At 49.3% G+C, this 15,135-nt stretch overlaps 1 protein-coding gene across 16 annotated transcripts in view; it reads right to left on the bottom strand.

The window, feature by feature from the left end:
• Positions 1-15,135, bottom strand: part of LOC139409536 (disks large homolog 1-like) — a 314,749-nt gene that overhangs the window by 221,792 nt on the left and 77,822 nt on the right. The gene's annotated exons all lie outside the window — the stretch shown is intronic.

Below are 15,135 nucleotides of genomic sequence, written 5' to 3'. Positions count from 1 at the left end.
CTCACCAGTAGAGAGAGACTGTCCGTACATCACACAGGACAGGGAGGTGTGATCTCACCAGTAGAGAAACACTGTCCGTACATCACACAGGACAGGGAGGTGTGATCTCACCAGTAGAGAAACACTGTCCGTACATCACACAGGACAGGGAGGTGTGATCTCACCAGTAGAGAGAGACTGTCCGTACATCACACAGGACAGGGAGGTGTGATCTCACCAGTAGAGAAACACTGTCCGTACATCACACAGGACAGGGAGGTGTGATCTCACCAGTAGAGAAACACTGTCCGTACATCACACAGGACAGGGAGGTGTGATCTCACCAGTAGAGAGAGACTGTCCGTACATCACACAGGACAGGGAGGTGTGATCTCACCAGTAGAGAAACACTGTCCGTACATCACACAGGACAGGGAGGTGTGATCTCACCAGTAGAGAAACACTGTCCGTACATCACACAGGACAGGGAGGTGTGATCTCACCAGTAGAGAAACACTGTCCGTACATCACACAGGACAGGGAGGTGTGATCTCACCAGTAGAGAGAGACTGTCCGTACATCACACAGGACAGGGAGGTGTGATCTCACCAGTAGAGAAACACTGTCCGTACATCACACAGGACAGGGAGGTGTGATCTCACCAGTAGAGATAGACTGTCCGTACATCACACAGGACAGGGAGGTGTGATCTCACCAGTAGAGAGAGACTGTCCGTACATCACACAGGACAGGGAGGTGTGATCTCACCAGTAGAGAAACACTGTCCGTACATCACACAGGACAGGGAGGTGTGATCTCACCAGTAGAGAAACACTGTCCGTACATCACACAGGACAGAGAGGAGGAGTGGAGAGAGAAACACTGTCCGTACATCACACAGGACAGGGAGGTGTGATCTCACCAGTAGAGAAACACTGTCCGTACATCACACAGGACAGGGAGGTGTGATCTCACCAGTAGAGAAACACTGTCCGTACATCACACAGGACAGAGAGGAGGAGTGGAGAGAGAAACACTGTCCGTACATCACACAGGACAGGGAGGTGTGATCTCACCAGTAGAGAGAGACTGTCCGTACATCACACAGGACAGGGAGGTGTGATCTCACCAGTAGAGAAACACTGTCCGTACATCACACAGGACAGGGAGGTGTGATCTCACCAGTAGAGAAACACTGTCCGTACATCACACAGGACAGAGAGGAGGAGTGGAGAGAGAAACACTGTCCGTACATCACACAGGACAGGGAGGTGTGATCTCACCAGTAGAGAAACACTGTCCGTACATCACACAGGACAGGGAGGTGTGATCTCACCAGTAGAGAAACACTGTCCGTACATCACACAGGACAGGGAGGTGTGATCTCACCAGTAGAGAAACACTGTCCGTACATCACACAGGACAGGGAGGTGTGATCTCACCAGTAGAGAAACACTGTCCGTACATCACACAGGACAGGGAGGTGTGATCTCACCAGTAGAGAAACACTGTCCGTACATCACACAGGACAGGGAGGTGTGATCTCACCAGTAGAGAAACACTGTCCGTACATCACACAGGACAGGGAGGTGTGATCTCACCAGTAGAGAAACACTGTCCGTACATCACACAGGACAGGGAGGTGTGATCTCACCAGTAGAGAAACACTGTCCGTACATCACACAGGACAGGGAGGTGTGATCTCACCAGTAGAGAAACACTGTCCGTACATCACACAGGACAGGGAGGTGTGATCTCACCAGTAGAGAGAGACTGTCCGTACATCACACAGGACAGGGAGGTGTGATCTCACCAGTAGAGAAACACTGTCCGTACATCACACAGGACAGGGAGGTGTGATCTCACCAGTAGAGAAACACTGTCCGTACATCACACAGGACAGGGAGGTGTGATCTCACCAGTAGAGAAACACTGTCCGTACATCACACAGGACAGGGAGGTGTGATCTCACCAGTAGAGAAACACTGTCCGTACATCACACAGGACAGGGAGGTGTGATCTCACCAGTAGAGAGAGACTGTCCGTACATCACACAGGACAGGGAGGTGTGATCTCACCAGTAGAGAGAGACTGTCCGTACATCACACAGGACAGGGAGGTGTGATCTCACCAGTAGAGAAACACTGTCCGTACATCACACAGGACAGGGAGGTGTGATCTCACCAGTAGAGAAACACTGTCCGTACATCACACAGGACAGAGAGGAGGAGTGGAGATCTCACCAGTAGAGAAACACTGTCCGTACATCACACAGGACAGGGAGGTGTGATCTCACCAGTAGAGAAACACTGTCCGTACATCACACAGGACAGGGAGGTGTGATCTCACCAGTAGAGAAACACTGTCCGTACATCACACAGGACAGGGAGGTGTGATCTCACCAGTAGAGAAACACTGTCCGTACATCACACAGGACAGGGAGGTGTGATCTCACCAGTAGAGAAACACTGTCCGTACATCACACAGGACAGGGAGGTGTGATCTCACCAGTAGAGAGAAACACTGTCCGTACATCACACAGGACAGGGAGGTGTGATCTCACCAGTAGAGAAACACTGTCCGTACATCACACAGGACAGGGAGGTGTGATCTCACCAGTAGAGAAACACTGTCCGTACATCACACAGGACAGGGAGGTGTGATCTCACCAGTAGAGAAACACTGTCCGTACATCACACAGGACAGGGAGGTGTGATCTCACCAGTAGAGAGAGACTGTCCGTACATCACACAGGACAGGGAGGTGTGATCTCACCAGTAGAGAGAGACTGTCCGTACATCACACAGGACAGGGAGGTGTGATCTCACCAGTAGAGAAACACTGTCCGTACATCACACAGGACAGGGAGGTGTGATCTCACCAGTAGAGAAACACTGTCCGTACATCACACAGGACAGGGAGGTGTGATCTCACCAGTAGAGAAACACTGTCCGTACATCACACAGGACAGGGAGGTGTGATCTCACCAGTACATAGAGAAACACTGTCCGTACATCACACAGGACAGGGAGGTGTGATCTCACCAGTAGAGAAACACTGTCCGTACATCACACAGGACAGGGAGGTGTGATCTCACCAGTAGAGAAACACTGTCCGTACATCACACAGGACAGGGAGGTGTGATCTCACCAGTAGAGAAACACTGTCCGTACATCACACAGGACAGGGAGGTGTGATCTCACCAGTAGAGAAACACTGTCCGTACATCACACAGGACAGGGAGGTGTGATCTCACCAGTAGAGAAACACTGTCCGTACATCACACAGGACAGGGAGGTGTGATCTCACCAGTAGAGAAACACTGTCCGTACATCACACAGGACAGGGAGGTGTGATCTCACCAGTAGAGAAACACTGTCCGTACATCACACAGGACAGGGAGGTGTGATCTCACCAGTAGAGAAACACTGTCCGTACATCACACAGGACAGGGAGGTGTGATCTCACCAGTAGAGAAACACTGTCCGTACATCACACAGGACAGGGAGGTGTGATCTCACCAGTAGAGAAACACTGTCCGTACATCACACAGGACAGGGAGGTGTGATCTCACCAGTAGAGAAACACTGTCCGTACATCACACAGGACAGGGAGGTGTGATCTCACCAGTAGAGAGAGACTGTCCGTACATCACACAGGACAGGGAGGTGTGATCTCACCAGTAGAGAGAGACTGTCCGTACATCACACAGGACAGGGAGGTGTGATCTCACCAGTAGAGAGAGACTGTCCGTACATCACACAGGACAGGGAGGTGTGATCTCACCAGTAGAGAAACACTGTCCGTACATCACACAGGACAGGGAGGTGTGATCTCACCAGTAGAGAAACACTGACCGTACATCACACAGGACAGGGAGGTGTGATCTCACCAGTAGAGAAACACTGTCCGTACATCACACAGGACAGGGAGGTGTGATCTCACCAGTAGAGAAACACTGTCCGTACATCACACAGGACAGGGAGGTGTGATCTCACCAGTAGAGAAACACTGTCCGTACATCACACAGGACAGGGAGGTGTGATCTCACCAGTAGAGAAACACTGTCCGTACATCACACAGGACAGGGAGGTGTGATCTCACCAGTAGAGAAACACTGTCCGTACATCACACAGGACAGGGAGGTGTGATCTCACCAGTAGAGAAACACTGTCCGTACATCACACAGGACAGGGAGGTGTGATCTCACCAGTAGAGAAACACTGTCCGTACATCACACAGGACAGAGAGGAGGAGTGGAGAGAGAAACACTGTCCGTACATCACACAGGACAGGGAGGTGTGATCTCACCAGTAGAGAAACACTGTCCGTACATCACACAGGACAGGGAGGTGTGATCTCACCAGTAGAGAAACACTGTCCGTACATCACACAGGACAGGGAGGTGTGATCTCACCAGTAGAGAAACACTGTCCGTACATCACACAGGACAGGGAGGTGTGATCTCACCAGTAGAGAAACACTGTCCGTACATCACACAGGACAGGGAGGTGTGATCTCACCAGTAGAGAAACACTGTCCGTACATCACACAGGACAGGGAGGTGTGATCTCACCAGTAGAGAAACACTGTCCGTACATCACACAGGACAGAGAGGAGGAGTGGAGAGAGAAACACTGTCCGTACATCACACAGGACAGGGAGGGTGATCTCACCAGTAGAGAAACACTGTCCGTACATCACACAGGACAGGGAGGTGTGATCTCACCAGTAGAGAAACACTGTCCGTACATCACACAGGACAGGGAGGTGTGATCTCACCAGTAGAGAAACACTGTCCGTACATCACACAGGACAGGGAGGTGTGATCTCACCAGTAGAGAAACACTGTCCGTACATCACACAGGACAGGGAGGTGTGATCTCACCAGTAGAGAAACACTGACCTCTTCACACAGGACAGGGAGGTGTGATCTCACCAGTAGAGAAAGACTGACCTCTTCACACTACAACCCGCTGCTGCCCCAAGAGAATATCATCACAGGAGCACACTCATAGCAAACTAAACCTCTACACCACACACTGAAACGACACCACACACTGAAACGACACCACACACTGAAACGACACCGCACACTGAAAGCCGCAAGAGGAGAAAAGAGGGACGGAGAGGGAGAGGACTGCAGAAATATAGTGGACAGCACTGGCTACCTCAACTTGACCACACAACCTAAACTTAAACCTGTCCAGCTACACCTAAACCTAACCTGAGACAGCTCAACTTACAGAAGGATGCAATCACATGTCAGCAAAGCACTGTGGACTTTCAAACCTGCAGAAAGTTCATAGACAAAGTTTCTGTGTTCAGAAGTGTGTGTGTGTGTGTGTGTGTGTGTTCAGCACTTTAAAACAATGACAGACCTACAGTGTACAGTCCTTCTCTCTCTGATGACAGATCTAGAGAATAGGAAGCAGGTGTGAGGAGATCCTAATCGCTCCTCTGGGCCTCGTCAACCAATCAGCTTCCAGCATCACTATCTAGATCACAGAGTGCTGAGCCACCATGATGCCACAACAGATACACACCAAGGGAGAGAGATATGAGAGAGAGAGCGAGAGCGAGGGAGAGAGAGAGCGAGGGAGAGAGAGAGCGAGGGAGAGAGAGAGAGAGCGAGGGAGAGAGAGAGAGAGCGAGGGAGAGAGAGAGAGAGCGAGGGAGAGAGAGAGAGAGCGAGGGAGAGAGAGAGCGAGGGAGAGAGAGAGAGAGAGCGAGGGAGAGAGCGAGGGAGAGAGCGAGGGAGAGAGCGAGAGCGAGGGAGAGAGCGAGAGCGAGGGAGAGAGCGATAGCGAGGGAGAGAGCGAGAGAGAGGGAGAGAGCGAGAGAGAGGGAGAGCGAGGGAGAGAGCGAGAGAGAGCGAGAGCGAGGGAGAGAGTGAGAGTGAGGGAGAGAGCGAGGGAGAGAGAGAGAGCGAGAGCGAGGGAGAGAGAGAGCGAGGGAGAGAGAGAGCGAGGGAGAGAGAGAGCGAGGGAGAGAGAGAGCGAGGGAGAGAGAGAGAGAGCGAGGGAGAGAGAGAGAGAGCGAGGGAGAGAGAGAGAGAGCGAGGGAGAGAGCGAGAGCGAGGGAGAGAGCGAGAGCGAGGGAGAGAGCGAGAGAGAGGGAGAGCGAGGGAGAGAGCGAGAGTGAGAGCGAGAGCGAGGGAGAGAGCGAGAGCGAGAGCGAGGGAGAGAGCGAGAGCGAGAGCGAGGGAGAGAGCGAGAGCGAGGGAGAGAGCGAGAGCGAGAGAGAGCGAGGGATAGAGCGAGAGAGAGCGAGAGCGAGGGAGAGAGCGAGAGAGAGGGAGAGCGAGGGAGAGAGCGAGAGTGAGAGCGAGAGCGAGGGAGAGAGCGAGGGAGAGAGCGAGAGCGAGAGCGAGGGAGAGAGCGAGAGCGAGAGCGAGGGAGAGAGCGAGAGCGAGGGAGAGAGCGAGAGCGAGGGAGAGAGCGAGAGCGAGGGAGAGAGCGAGGGAGAGAGCGAGAGCGAGGGAGAGAGCGAGGGAGAGAGAGACAGAGAGCGAGAGAGAGAGCGAGAGAGAGAGCGAGAGAGAGAGCGAGCGAGAGCGAGGGAGAGCGAGGGAGAGAGAGCGAGGGAGAGAGAGAGGGAGAGAGAGAGAGGGCGAGAGAGAGAGGGCGACGGAGAGAGGGCGACGGAGAGAGGGCGACGGAGAGAGGGCGACGGAGAGAGGGCGACGGAGAGAGGGCGACGGAGAGAGGGCGACGGATAGAGGGCGACGGATAGAGGGCGACGGATAGAGGGCGACGGATAGAGGGCGACGGATAGAGGGCGACGGATAGAGGGCGACGGATAGAGGGCGACGGATAGAGGGCGAGGGAGTTATGGCAGAAAATTGTTGGGTCCACATGCACAACACCCAATTGAAATCCTGCATGTAGAGTTCTGTAAGATTCTCCTACATGTCCAGAGGAAAACTACAATCAATGCATGCAGGGCAGAATTAGGCCAATATCCACTAATAATAAAAACTAAAAGAGAAATTCAGTTTTGGAAACATCTAAAATACAGTGATATCATTACCATCTCATATCGTTACCAAACCCTGCAATGCCAGGAGCTGAGCAAAGAAAAGAGTTCCCTCATCCAGCTGGTCCTGGGGATTAGTTCACAAACCTGCTCTACTAACACACTGAAGCCTCAGTCCCCTCATCCAGCTGGTCCTGGGGATGAGTTCACAAACCTGTTCTACTAACACACTGAAGCCTCAGTCCCCTCATCCAGCTGGTCCTGAGTTCACAAACCTGCTCTACTAACACACTGAAGCCTCAGTCCCCTCATCCAGCTGGTCCTGGGGCTGAGTTCACAAACCTGTTCTACTAACACACTGAAGCCTCAGTCCCCTCATCCAGCTGGTCCTGGGGCTCAGTTCACAAACCTGTTCTACTAACACACTGAAGCCTCAGTCCCCTCATCCAGCTGGTCCTGGGGCTGAGTTCACAAACCTGTTCTACTAACACACTGAAGCCTCAGTCCCCTCATCCAGCTGGTCCTGGGGCTGAGTTCACAAACCTGCTCTACTAACACACTGAAGCCTCAGTCCCCTCATCCAGCTGGTCCTGGGGCTGAGTTCACAAACCTGTTCTACTAACACACTGAAGCCTCAGTCCCCTCATCCAACAAAACTACACTGCTTATTGGGAAACACAAGCACAAACACAAAGCAAAATGCAGTGCTATCTGGCCCTAAATCGACAGTACACCGTGGCTAACTCTTTGGCCATGGTTACTGATCAAAACCTTTGAAAAACCGTGACAGAGCACAGCCTTGCCATTGAGAAGGGTAGACACAGGAAAACCTGGCTCCCTGTAGAGGAAAGGCTGTGCAACCACTGCACAACAGCAGAACCTGGCTCCCTGTAGAGGAAAGGCTGTGTAACCACTGCACCACAGCAGAACCTGAGACAGAGCTGCATTTCCTGACTAAATGTTTAAAAAAATATATAAAACAATTAGAGAGTGTCATTTCCCCAAATTTGAAACTCTTATTCAAGGGTTCAAAGACCTCTCTGATGAGGATTTACCTGTCCTGTTGGGGGAGGACGCAGAGAGCTGTGGGTTGGCAGCGCACTACATTGCTGCCTGTCATACGATGAGGGACAGTGTCTGACAGACCAACCAACCTGCACATGTCCTCTATGCTAAACTGTTATTGTTCAAAGTATGGTTATTGTTGTTACTGTTGTCCCGTTGACAATATTGATTATTATTATTAATTATGTTCATATTGTAAATTTGTGCACAAAATATGAGAGAAATACATTTTTTTTTTGTGCATTTGGAACAATTCTGCGATCTTTAATTTCAGCTCATGAAACCAACACTTTACATATTGCATTTATATTTTTGTTCAGTAAAAAAACAAAACAGAGAGCAAGATCGAGAGAGAGAGGGGATAAATAACATCCCGGAGAGTGGAGAGACACACACAAACATTTTGTGTTGTGGACATGTGATGGTGTAGGGATGTTATATGATTTACTGTTTTATCTTCAGCTCATTCAGTACAAACATAGTTCACTGTTTTATCTTTAGCTCATTCAGTACAAACATAGTTCACTGTTTAATCTTTACTGTTTAATCTTTAGCTCATTCAGTACAAACATAGTTCACTGTTTTATCTGTAATGTGGACGCTTTGGTTTGTTTGGACCACCAGGAAGAGTCGCTGCTGCCTTGGCAGGAACTAATGGGGATCCATAATAAACCCCAGGAAGAGTAGCTGCTGCCTTGGCAGGAACTAATGGGGATCCATAATAAACCCCAGCAAGAGTAGCTGCTGCCTTGGCACGAACTAATGGGGATCCATAATAAACCCCAGGAAGAGAAGCTGCTGCCTTGGCAGGAACTAATGGGGATCCATAATAAACCCAGGAAGAGTAGCTGCTGCCTTGGCAGGAACTAATGGGGATCCATAATAAGCCCCAGGAAGAGTAGCTGCTGCCTTGGCAGGAACTAATGGGGATCCATAATAAACCCCAGGAAGAGTAGCTGCTGCCTTGGCACGAACTAATGGGGATCCATAATAAACCTCAGGAAGAGTAGCTGCTGCCTTGGCAGGAACTAATGGGGATCCATAATAAACCCCAGGAAGAGAAGCTGCTGCCTTGGCAGGAACTAATGGGGATCCATAATAAACCCCAGGAAGAGTAGCTGCTGCCTTGGCAGGAACTAATGGGGATCCATAATGAATACAAATAATCACAGCTCACCTACGGACTCTGTAACGTCCTCACAGGGTTTATAATCACAGCTCATCTACGTACTTCCCGTCTGAAGTTTGTCTCTTTCCACACACAGAGGGAGAGCAGAGGATGAATGGAACGTTTGTCAAAGTTACATAAAGCCTGCATGTAATAATCAACACAATTTTGACAAATCTATAACATTTTTAGTTTTAAAAATCCCTTTCGGATGTACATGTTCATCAAGTAGAATATTCATCTTCATCTTCATCTTCATCACTTTCTGCTGTATGTATTTACTGTATCTATCAGGTGAAAGCTTGAAGAGTTTGAATCATTTTATTTTAAATTAAATCCTCTTTCCTCTCCTTTCCCCTCTCCTGTCCTCCATCAGTGGGCGAGTGACTGTGAGTAAATGAGATGTCAGTATAGATCACTCTCTTACCATTTACTGCTGTGTGTGTGTGTGTGTGTGTGTGTGTGTGTGTGTGTGTGTGTGTGTGTGTGTGTGTGGTTCAGCTGGTAGTTACGTGTAAAGCCATTCTTGTGATTATTGTGACTTTGCCATTGTAATTGTTTGTAAACTTGTGTAGTCAAATGAATCTATGATCGTATGCTATCCATTTGTTGTTTGTATGCTGTTCTTTGTATGACATTTTAATATTTGATCATTAACCAATGATATTAGGCCACTATTGGCCATGATTACAGACACCTGTGTCTTTTGACACTATATAAACGAGTCATCCCGCAGTGTTTATGATCATACCCTGATGAAGACAGCTTGGCTGTCGAAACGTTGGTAATTACATTTTTGCATCTGAGCTCCTAGAGTGTGCGGCTCTCTTTTATTTTCAAGTTTTCTACTCCGCTAGCACCCTACCGACAAAAAAAGCTCTTAAACGATGCCGAATGATAATTATTTTCCTGACACTGGTCATAGACCCATACAAGATTACTTTGAATACAGCCAAAGGGAGCGTGATAAGATCATTGTTTCGGAGGCCCTTTTTGACATGCCGGGAGGTCATTTCTGACCTCTCGAAAGAACTGTTACATTTATCTAAGCGCCAGACGAGAACGCATCTACATATAGTCACTCTTAGTGATTATGTGCGTCAAGGCATTATTCCACGGGGACTCAGGTGGCAAAAATAACCATCATTGGGACAGCGCACAGATGATTACTGTGAGCGCCGATGTGCCATCCTGAACAAATGCTCTATTGATTTAATGACATTAATTGTTGACCAGTTGAAGAAGGATTTTTATTGAAATGGATAACACGATTAAAGACAAACGCACAGAGCTTTACAAATAGCTGTTAATGATGATGGCATATTCAATGAACTGATGAAAACTAACCAAGAGCTCCAGGATAAGTTGTCTACAGAAATAAAGGAACTTAAAATCAAGAAATTCAAACAAGACAAGGCCGAGGATAAAGTCCACTTCTGGAGAAACCCTGACGAGGCCGAGGATAAAGTCTACTTCTGGAGAAACCCTGACGAGGCCGAGGATAAAGTCTACTTCTGGAGAAACCCTGACGAGGCCGAGGATAAAGTCTACTTCTGGAGAAACCCTGACGAGGCCGAGGATAAAGTCTACTTCTGGAGAAACCCTGACGAGGCCGAGGATAAAGTCTACTTCTGGAGAAACCCTGACGAGGCCGAGGATAAAGTCTACTTCTAGAGAAACCCTGACGAGGCCGAGGATAAAGTCTACTTCTGGAGAAACCCTGACGAGGCCGAGGATAAAGTCTACTTCTGGAGAAACCCTGACGAGGCCGAGGATAAAGTCTAATTCTGGAGAAACCCTGACGAGGCCGAGGATAAAGTCTACTTCTGGAGAAACCCTGACGAGCCCGAGGATAAAGTCTACTTCTGGAGAAACCCTGACGAGGCCGAGGATAAGGTCTACTTCTGGAGAAACCCTGACGAGGCCGAGGATAAAGTCTACTTCTGGAGAAACCCTGACGAGGCCGAGGATAAAGTCTACTTCTGGAGAAACCCTGACGAGGCCGAGGATAAAGTCTACTTCTGGAGAAACCCTGACGAGGCCGAGGATAAAGTCTACTTCTGGAGAAACCCTGACGAGGCCGAGGATAAAGTCTACTTCTAGAGAAACCCTGACGAGGCCGAGGATAAAGTCTACGTCTGGAGAAACCCTGACGAGGCCAAAGTCTACTTCTGGAGATCTACAGCTGAGGTGGGAGACTCTGTCCATAGGACAACAATCAGTCGTATATTGCACAAATCTGGCCTTTATGGAAGAGTGGCAAGAAGAAAGCCATTTCTTAAAGATATCCATAAAAAGTGTTGTTTAAAGTTTGCCACAAGCCACCTGGGAGACACACCAAACATGTGGAAGACAGTCCCTATTGTAGAGGGCATTGATGCAGTACCAGCCCCTATTGTAAAGGCCATTGATGCAGTAACAGCCCCTATTGTAGAGGGCATTGATGCAGTAACAGCCCCTATTGTAGAGGGCATTGATGCAGAAACAACCCCTATTGTAGGGGGCATTGATGCAGTAACAGCCCCTATTGTAGAGGGCATTGATGCAGTAACAACCCCTATTGTAGAGGGCATTGATGCAGTAACAGTCCCTATTGATGCAGTAACAGCCCCTATTGTAGAGGCCATTGATGCAGTAACAACCCCTATTGTAGGGGGTGTTGATGCAGTAACAGCCCCTATTGTAGAGGGCATTGATGCAGTAACAACCCCTATTGTAGAGGGCATTGATGCAGTAACAGCCCCTATTGTAGAGGGCATTGATGCAGTAACAACCCCTATTGTAGAGGCCATTGATGCAGTAACAACCCCTATTGTAGAGGGCATTGATGCAGTAACAGCCCCTATTGTAGAGGGCATTGATGCAGTAACAGCCCCTATTGTAGAGGGCATTGATGCAGTAACAACCCCTATTGTAGAGGGCATTGATGCAGTAACAGTCCCTATTGATGCAGTAACAGCCCCTATTGTAGAGGCCATTGATGCAGTAACAACCCCTATTGTAGGGGGTGTTGATGCAGTAACAGCCCCTATTGTAGAGGGCATTGATGCAGTAACAACCCCTATTGTAGAGGGCATTGATGCAGTAACAGCCCCTATTGTAGAGGGCATTGATGCAGTAACAACCCCTATTGTAGAGGCCATTGATGCAGTAACAGCCCCTATTGTAGAGGGCATTGATGCAGTAACAGCCCCTATTGTAGAGGCCATTGATGCAGTAACAGCCCCTATTGTAGAGGGCATTGATGCAGTAACAACCCCTATTGTAGAGGCCATTGATGCAGTAACAACCCCTATTGTAGAGGGCATTGATGCAGTAACAGCCCCTATTGTAGAGGGCATTGATGCAGTAACAGCCCCTATTGTAGAGGGCATTGATGCAGTAACAGCCCCTATTGATGCAGTAACAGCCCCTATTGTAGAGGGCATTGATGCAGTAACAGCCCCTATTGTAGAGGGCATTGATGCAGTAACAGCCCCTATTGATGCAGTAACAGCCCCTATTGTAGAGGGCATTGATGCAGTAACAGCCCCTATTGTAGTGGGCATTGATGCAGTAACAACCCCTATTGTAGGGGGCATTGATACAGTAACAACCCCTATTGTAGAGGACATTGATGCAGTAACAGCCCCTATTGATGCAGTAACAGCCCCTATTGTAGAGGCCATTGATGCAGTAACAACCCCTATTGTAGGGGGTGTTGATGCAGTAACAGCCCCTATTGTAGAGGACATTGATGCAGTAACAACCCCTATTGTAGGGGGTGTTGATGCAGTAACAGCCCCTATTGTAGAGGGCATTGATGCAGTAACAACCCCTATTGTAGAGGGCATTGATGCAGTAACAACCCCTATTGTAGGGGGCATTGATGCAGTAACAGCCCCTATTGTAGATGGCATTGATGCAGTAACAACCCCTATTGTAGAGGGCATTGATGCAGTAACAGCCCCTATTGATGCAGTAACAGCCCCTATTGTAGAGGCCATTGATGCAGTAACAACCCCTATTGTAGGGGGCATTGATGCAGTAACAACCCCTATTGTAGAGGGCATTGATGCAGAAACAACCCCTATTGTAGAGGCCATTGATGCAGTAACAGCCCCTATTGTAGAGGGCATTGATGCAGTAACAACCCCTATTGTAGAGGGCATTGATGCAGTAACAACCCCTATTGTAGAGGGCATTGATGCAGTAACAACCCCTATTGTAGAGGCCATTGATGCAGTAACAACCCCTATTGTAGAGGGCATTGATGCAGTAACAGCCCCTATTGTAGAGGGCATTGATGCAGTAACAGCCCCTATTGTAGAGGCCATTGATGCAGTAACAACCCCTATTGTAGAGGCCATTGATGCAATAACAACCCCTATTGTAGAGGGCATTGATGCAGTAACAGTCCCTATTGATGCAGTAACAGCCCCTATTGTAGAGGCCATTGATGCAGTAACAGCCCCTATTGTAGAGGCCATTGATGCAGTAACAGCCCCTATTGTAGAGGGCATTGATGCAGTAACAGCCCCTATTGTAGAGGGCATTGATGCAGTAACAACCCCTATTGTAGAGGCCATTGATGCAGTAACAGCCCCTATTGTAGAGGCCATTGATGCAGTAACAACCCCTATTGTAGGGGGCATTGATGCAGTAACAGCCCCTATTGATGCAGTAACAGCCCCTATTGTAGGGGGCATTGATGCAGTAACAACCCCTATTGTAGAGGGCATTGATGCAGTAACAGCCCCTATTGTAGGGGGTGTTGATGCAGTAACAGCCCCTATTGTAGAGGGCATTGATGCAGTAACAACCCCTATTGTAGAGGGCATTGATGCAGTAACAGCCCCTACTGTAGCGGGCATTGATGCAGTAACAGCCCCTACTGTAGAGGGCATTGATGCAGTAACAGTCCCTATTGGTCTCAGAACAGCCCCCCTCCTAAAGGACACCAGCAGTATGGTCTCAGAACAGCCCCCCTCCTAAAGGACACCAGCAGTATGGTCTCAGAACAGCCCCCCTCCTAAAGGACACCAGCAGTGTGATCACAGAACAGCTCTCCTCCTAAAGGACACCAGCAGTATGGTCTCAGAACAGCTCGCCTCCTTTGTAAAGGACACCAGCAGTTTGATCACAGAACAGCTCTCCTCCTAAAGGACACCAGCAGTATGGTCTCAGAACAGCCCCCCTCCTAAAGGACACCAGCAGTATGGTCTCAGAACAGCTCTCCTCCTTTGTAAAGGACACCAGCAGTATGGTCTCAGAACAGCCCCCCTCCTAAAGGACACCAGCAGTATGGTCTCAGAACAGCTCCCCTCCTTTGTAAAGGACACCAGCAGTGTGATCACAGAACAGCTCTCCTCCTAAAGGACACCAGCAGTATGGTCTCAGAACAGCTCGCCTCCTTTGTAAAGGACACCAGCAGTGTGATCACAGAACAGCTCTCCTCCTAAAGGACACCAGCAGTATGTTCTCAGAACAGCTCGCCTCCTTTGTAAAGGACACCAGCAGTATGGTCTCAGAACAGCTCCCCTCCTTTGTAAAGGACACCAGCAGTATGGTCTCAGAACAGCTCCCCTCCTAAAGGACACCAGCAGTATGGTCTCAGAACAGCTCGCCTCCTTTGTAAAGGACACCAGCAGTGTGATCACAGAACAGCTCTCCTCCTAAAGGACACCAGCAGTATGTTCTCAGAACAGCTCGCCTCCTTTGTAAAGGACACCAGCAGTATGGTCTCAGAACAGCTCCCCTCCTAAAGGACACCAGCAGTATGGTCTCAGAACAGCTCCCCTCCTAAAGGACACCAGCAGTATGGTCTCAGAACAGTTCCCCTCCTAAAGGACACCAGCAGTATGGTCTCAGAACAGCTCCCCTCCTAAAGGACACCAGCAGTATGGTCTCAGAACAGCTCCCCTCCTTTGTAAAGGACACCAGCAGTATGGTCTCAGAACAGCTCC

The sequence above is a fragment of the Oncorhynchus clarkii genome, chromosome 5, assembly GCF_045791955.1.
Source record: "Oncorhynchus clarkii lewisi isolate Uvic-CL-2024 chromosome 5, UVic_Ocla_1.0, whole genome shotgun sequence".
In the NCBI taxonomy this organism is placed as follows: Eukaryota; Metazoa; Chordata; class Actinopteri; order Salmoniformes; family Salmonidae; genus Oncorhynchus; species Oncorhynchus clarkii.
This window is presented reverse-complemented; position numbering and strand designations above follow the sequence as displayed.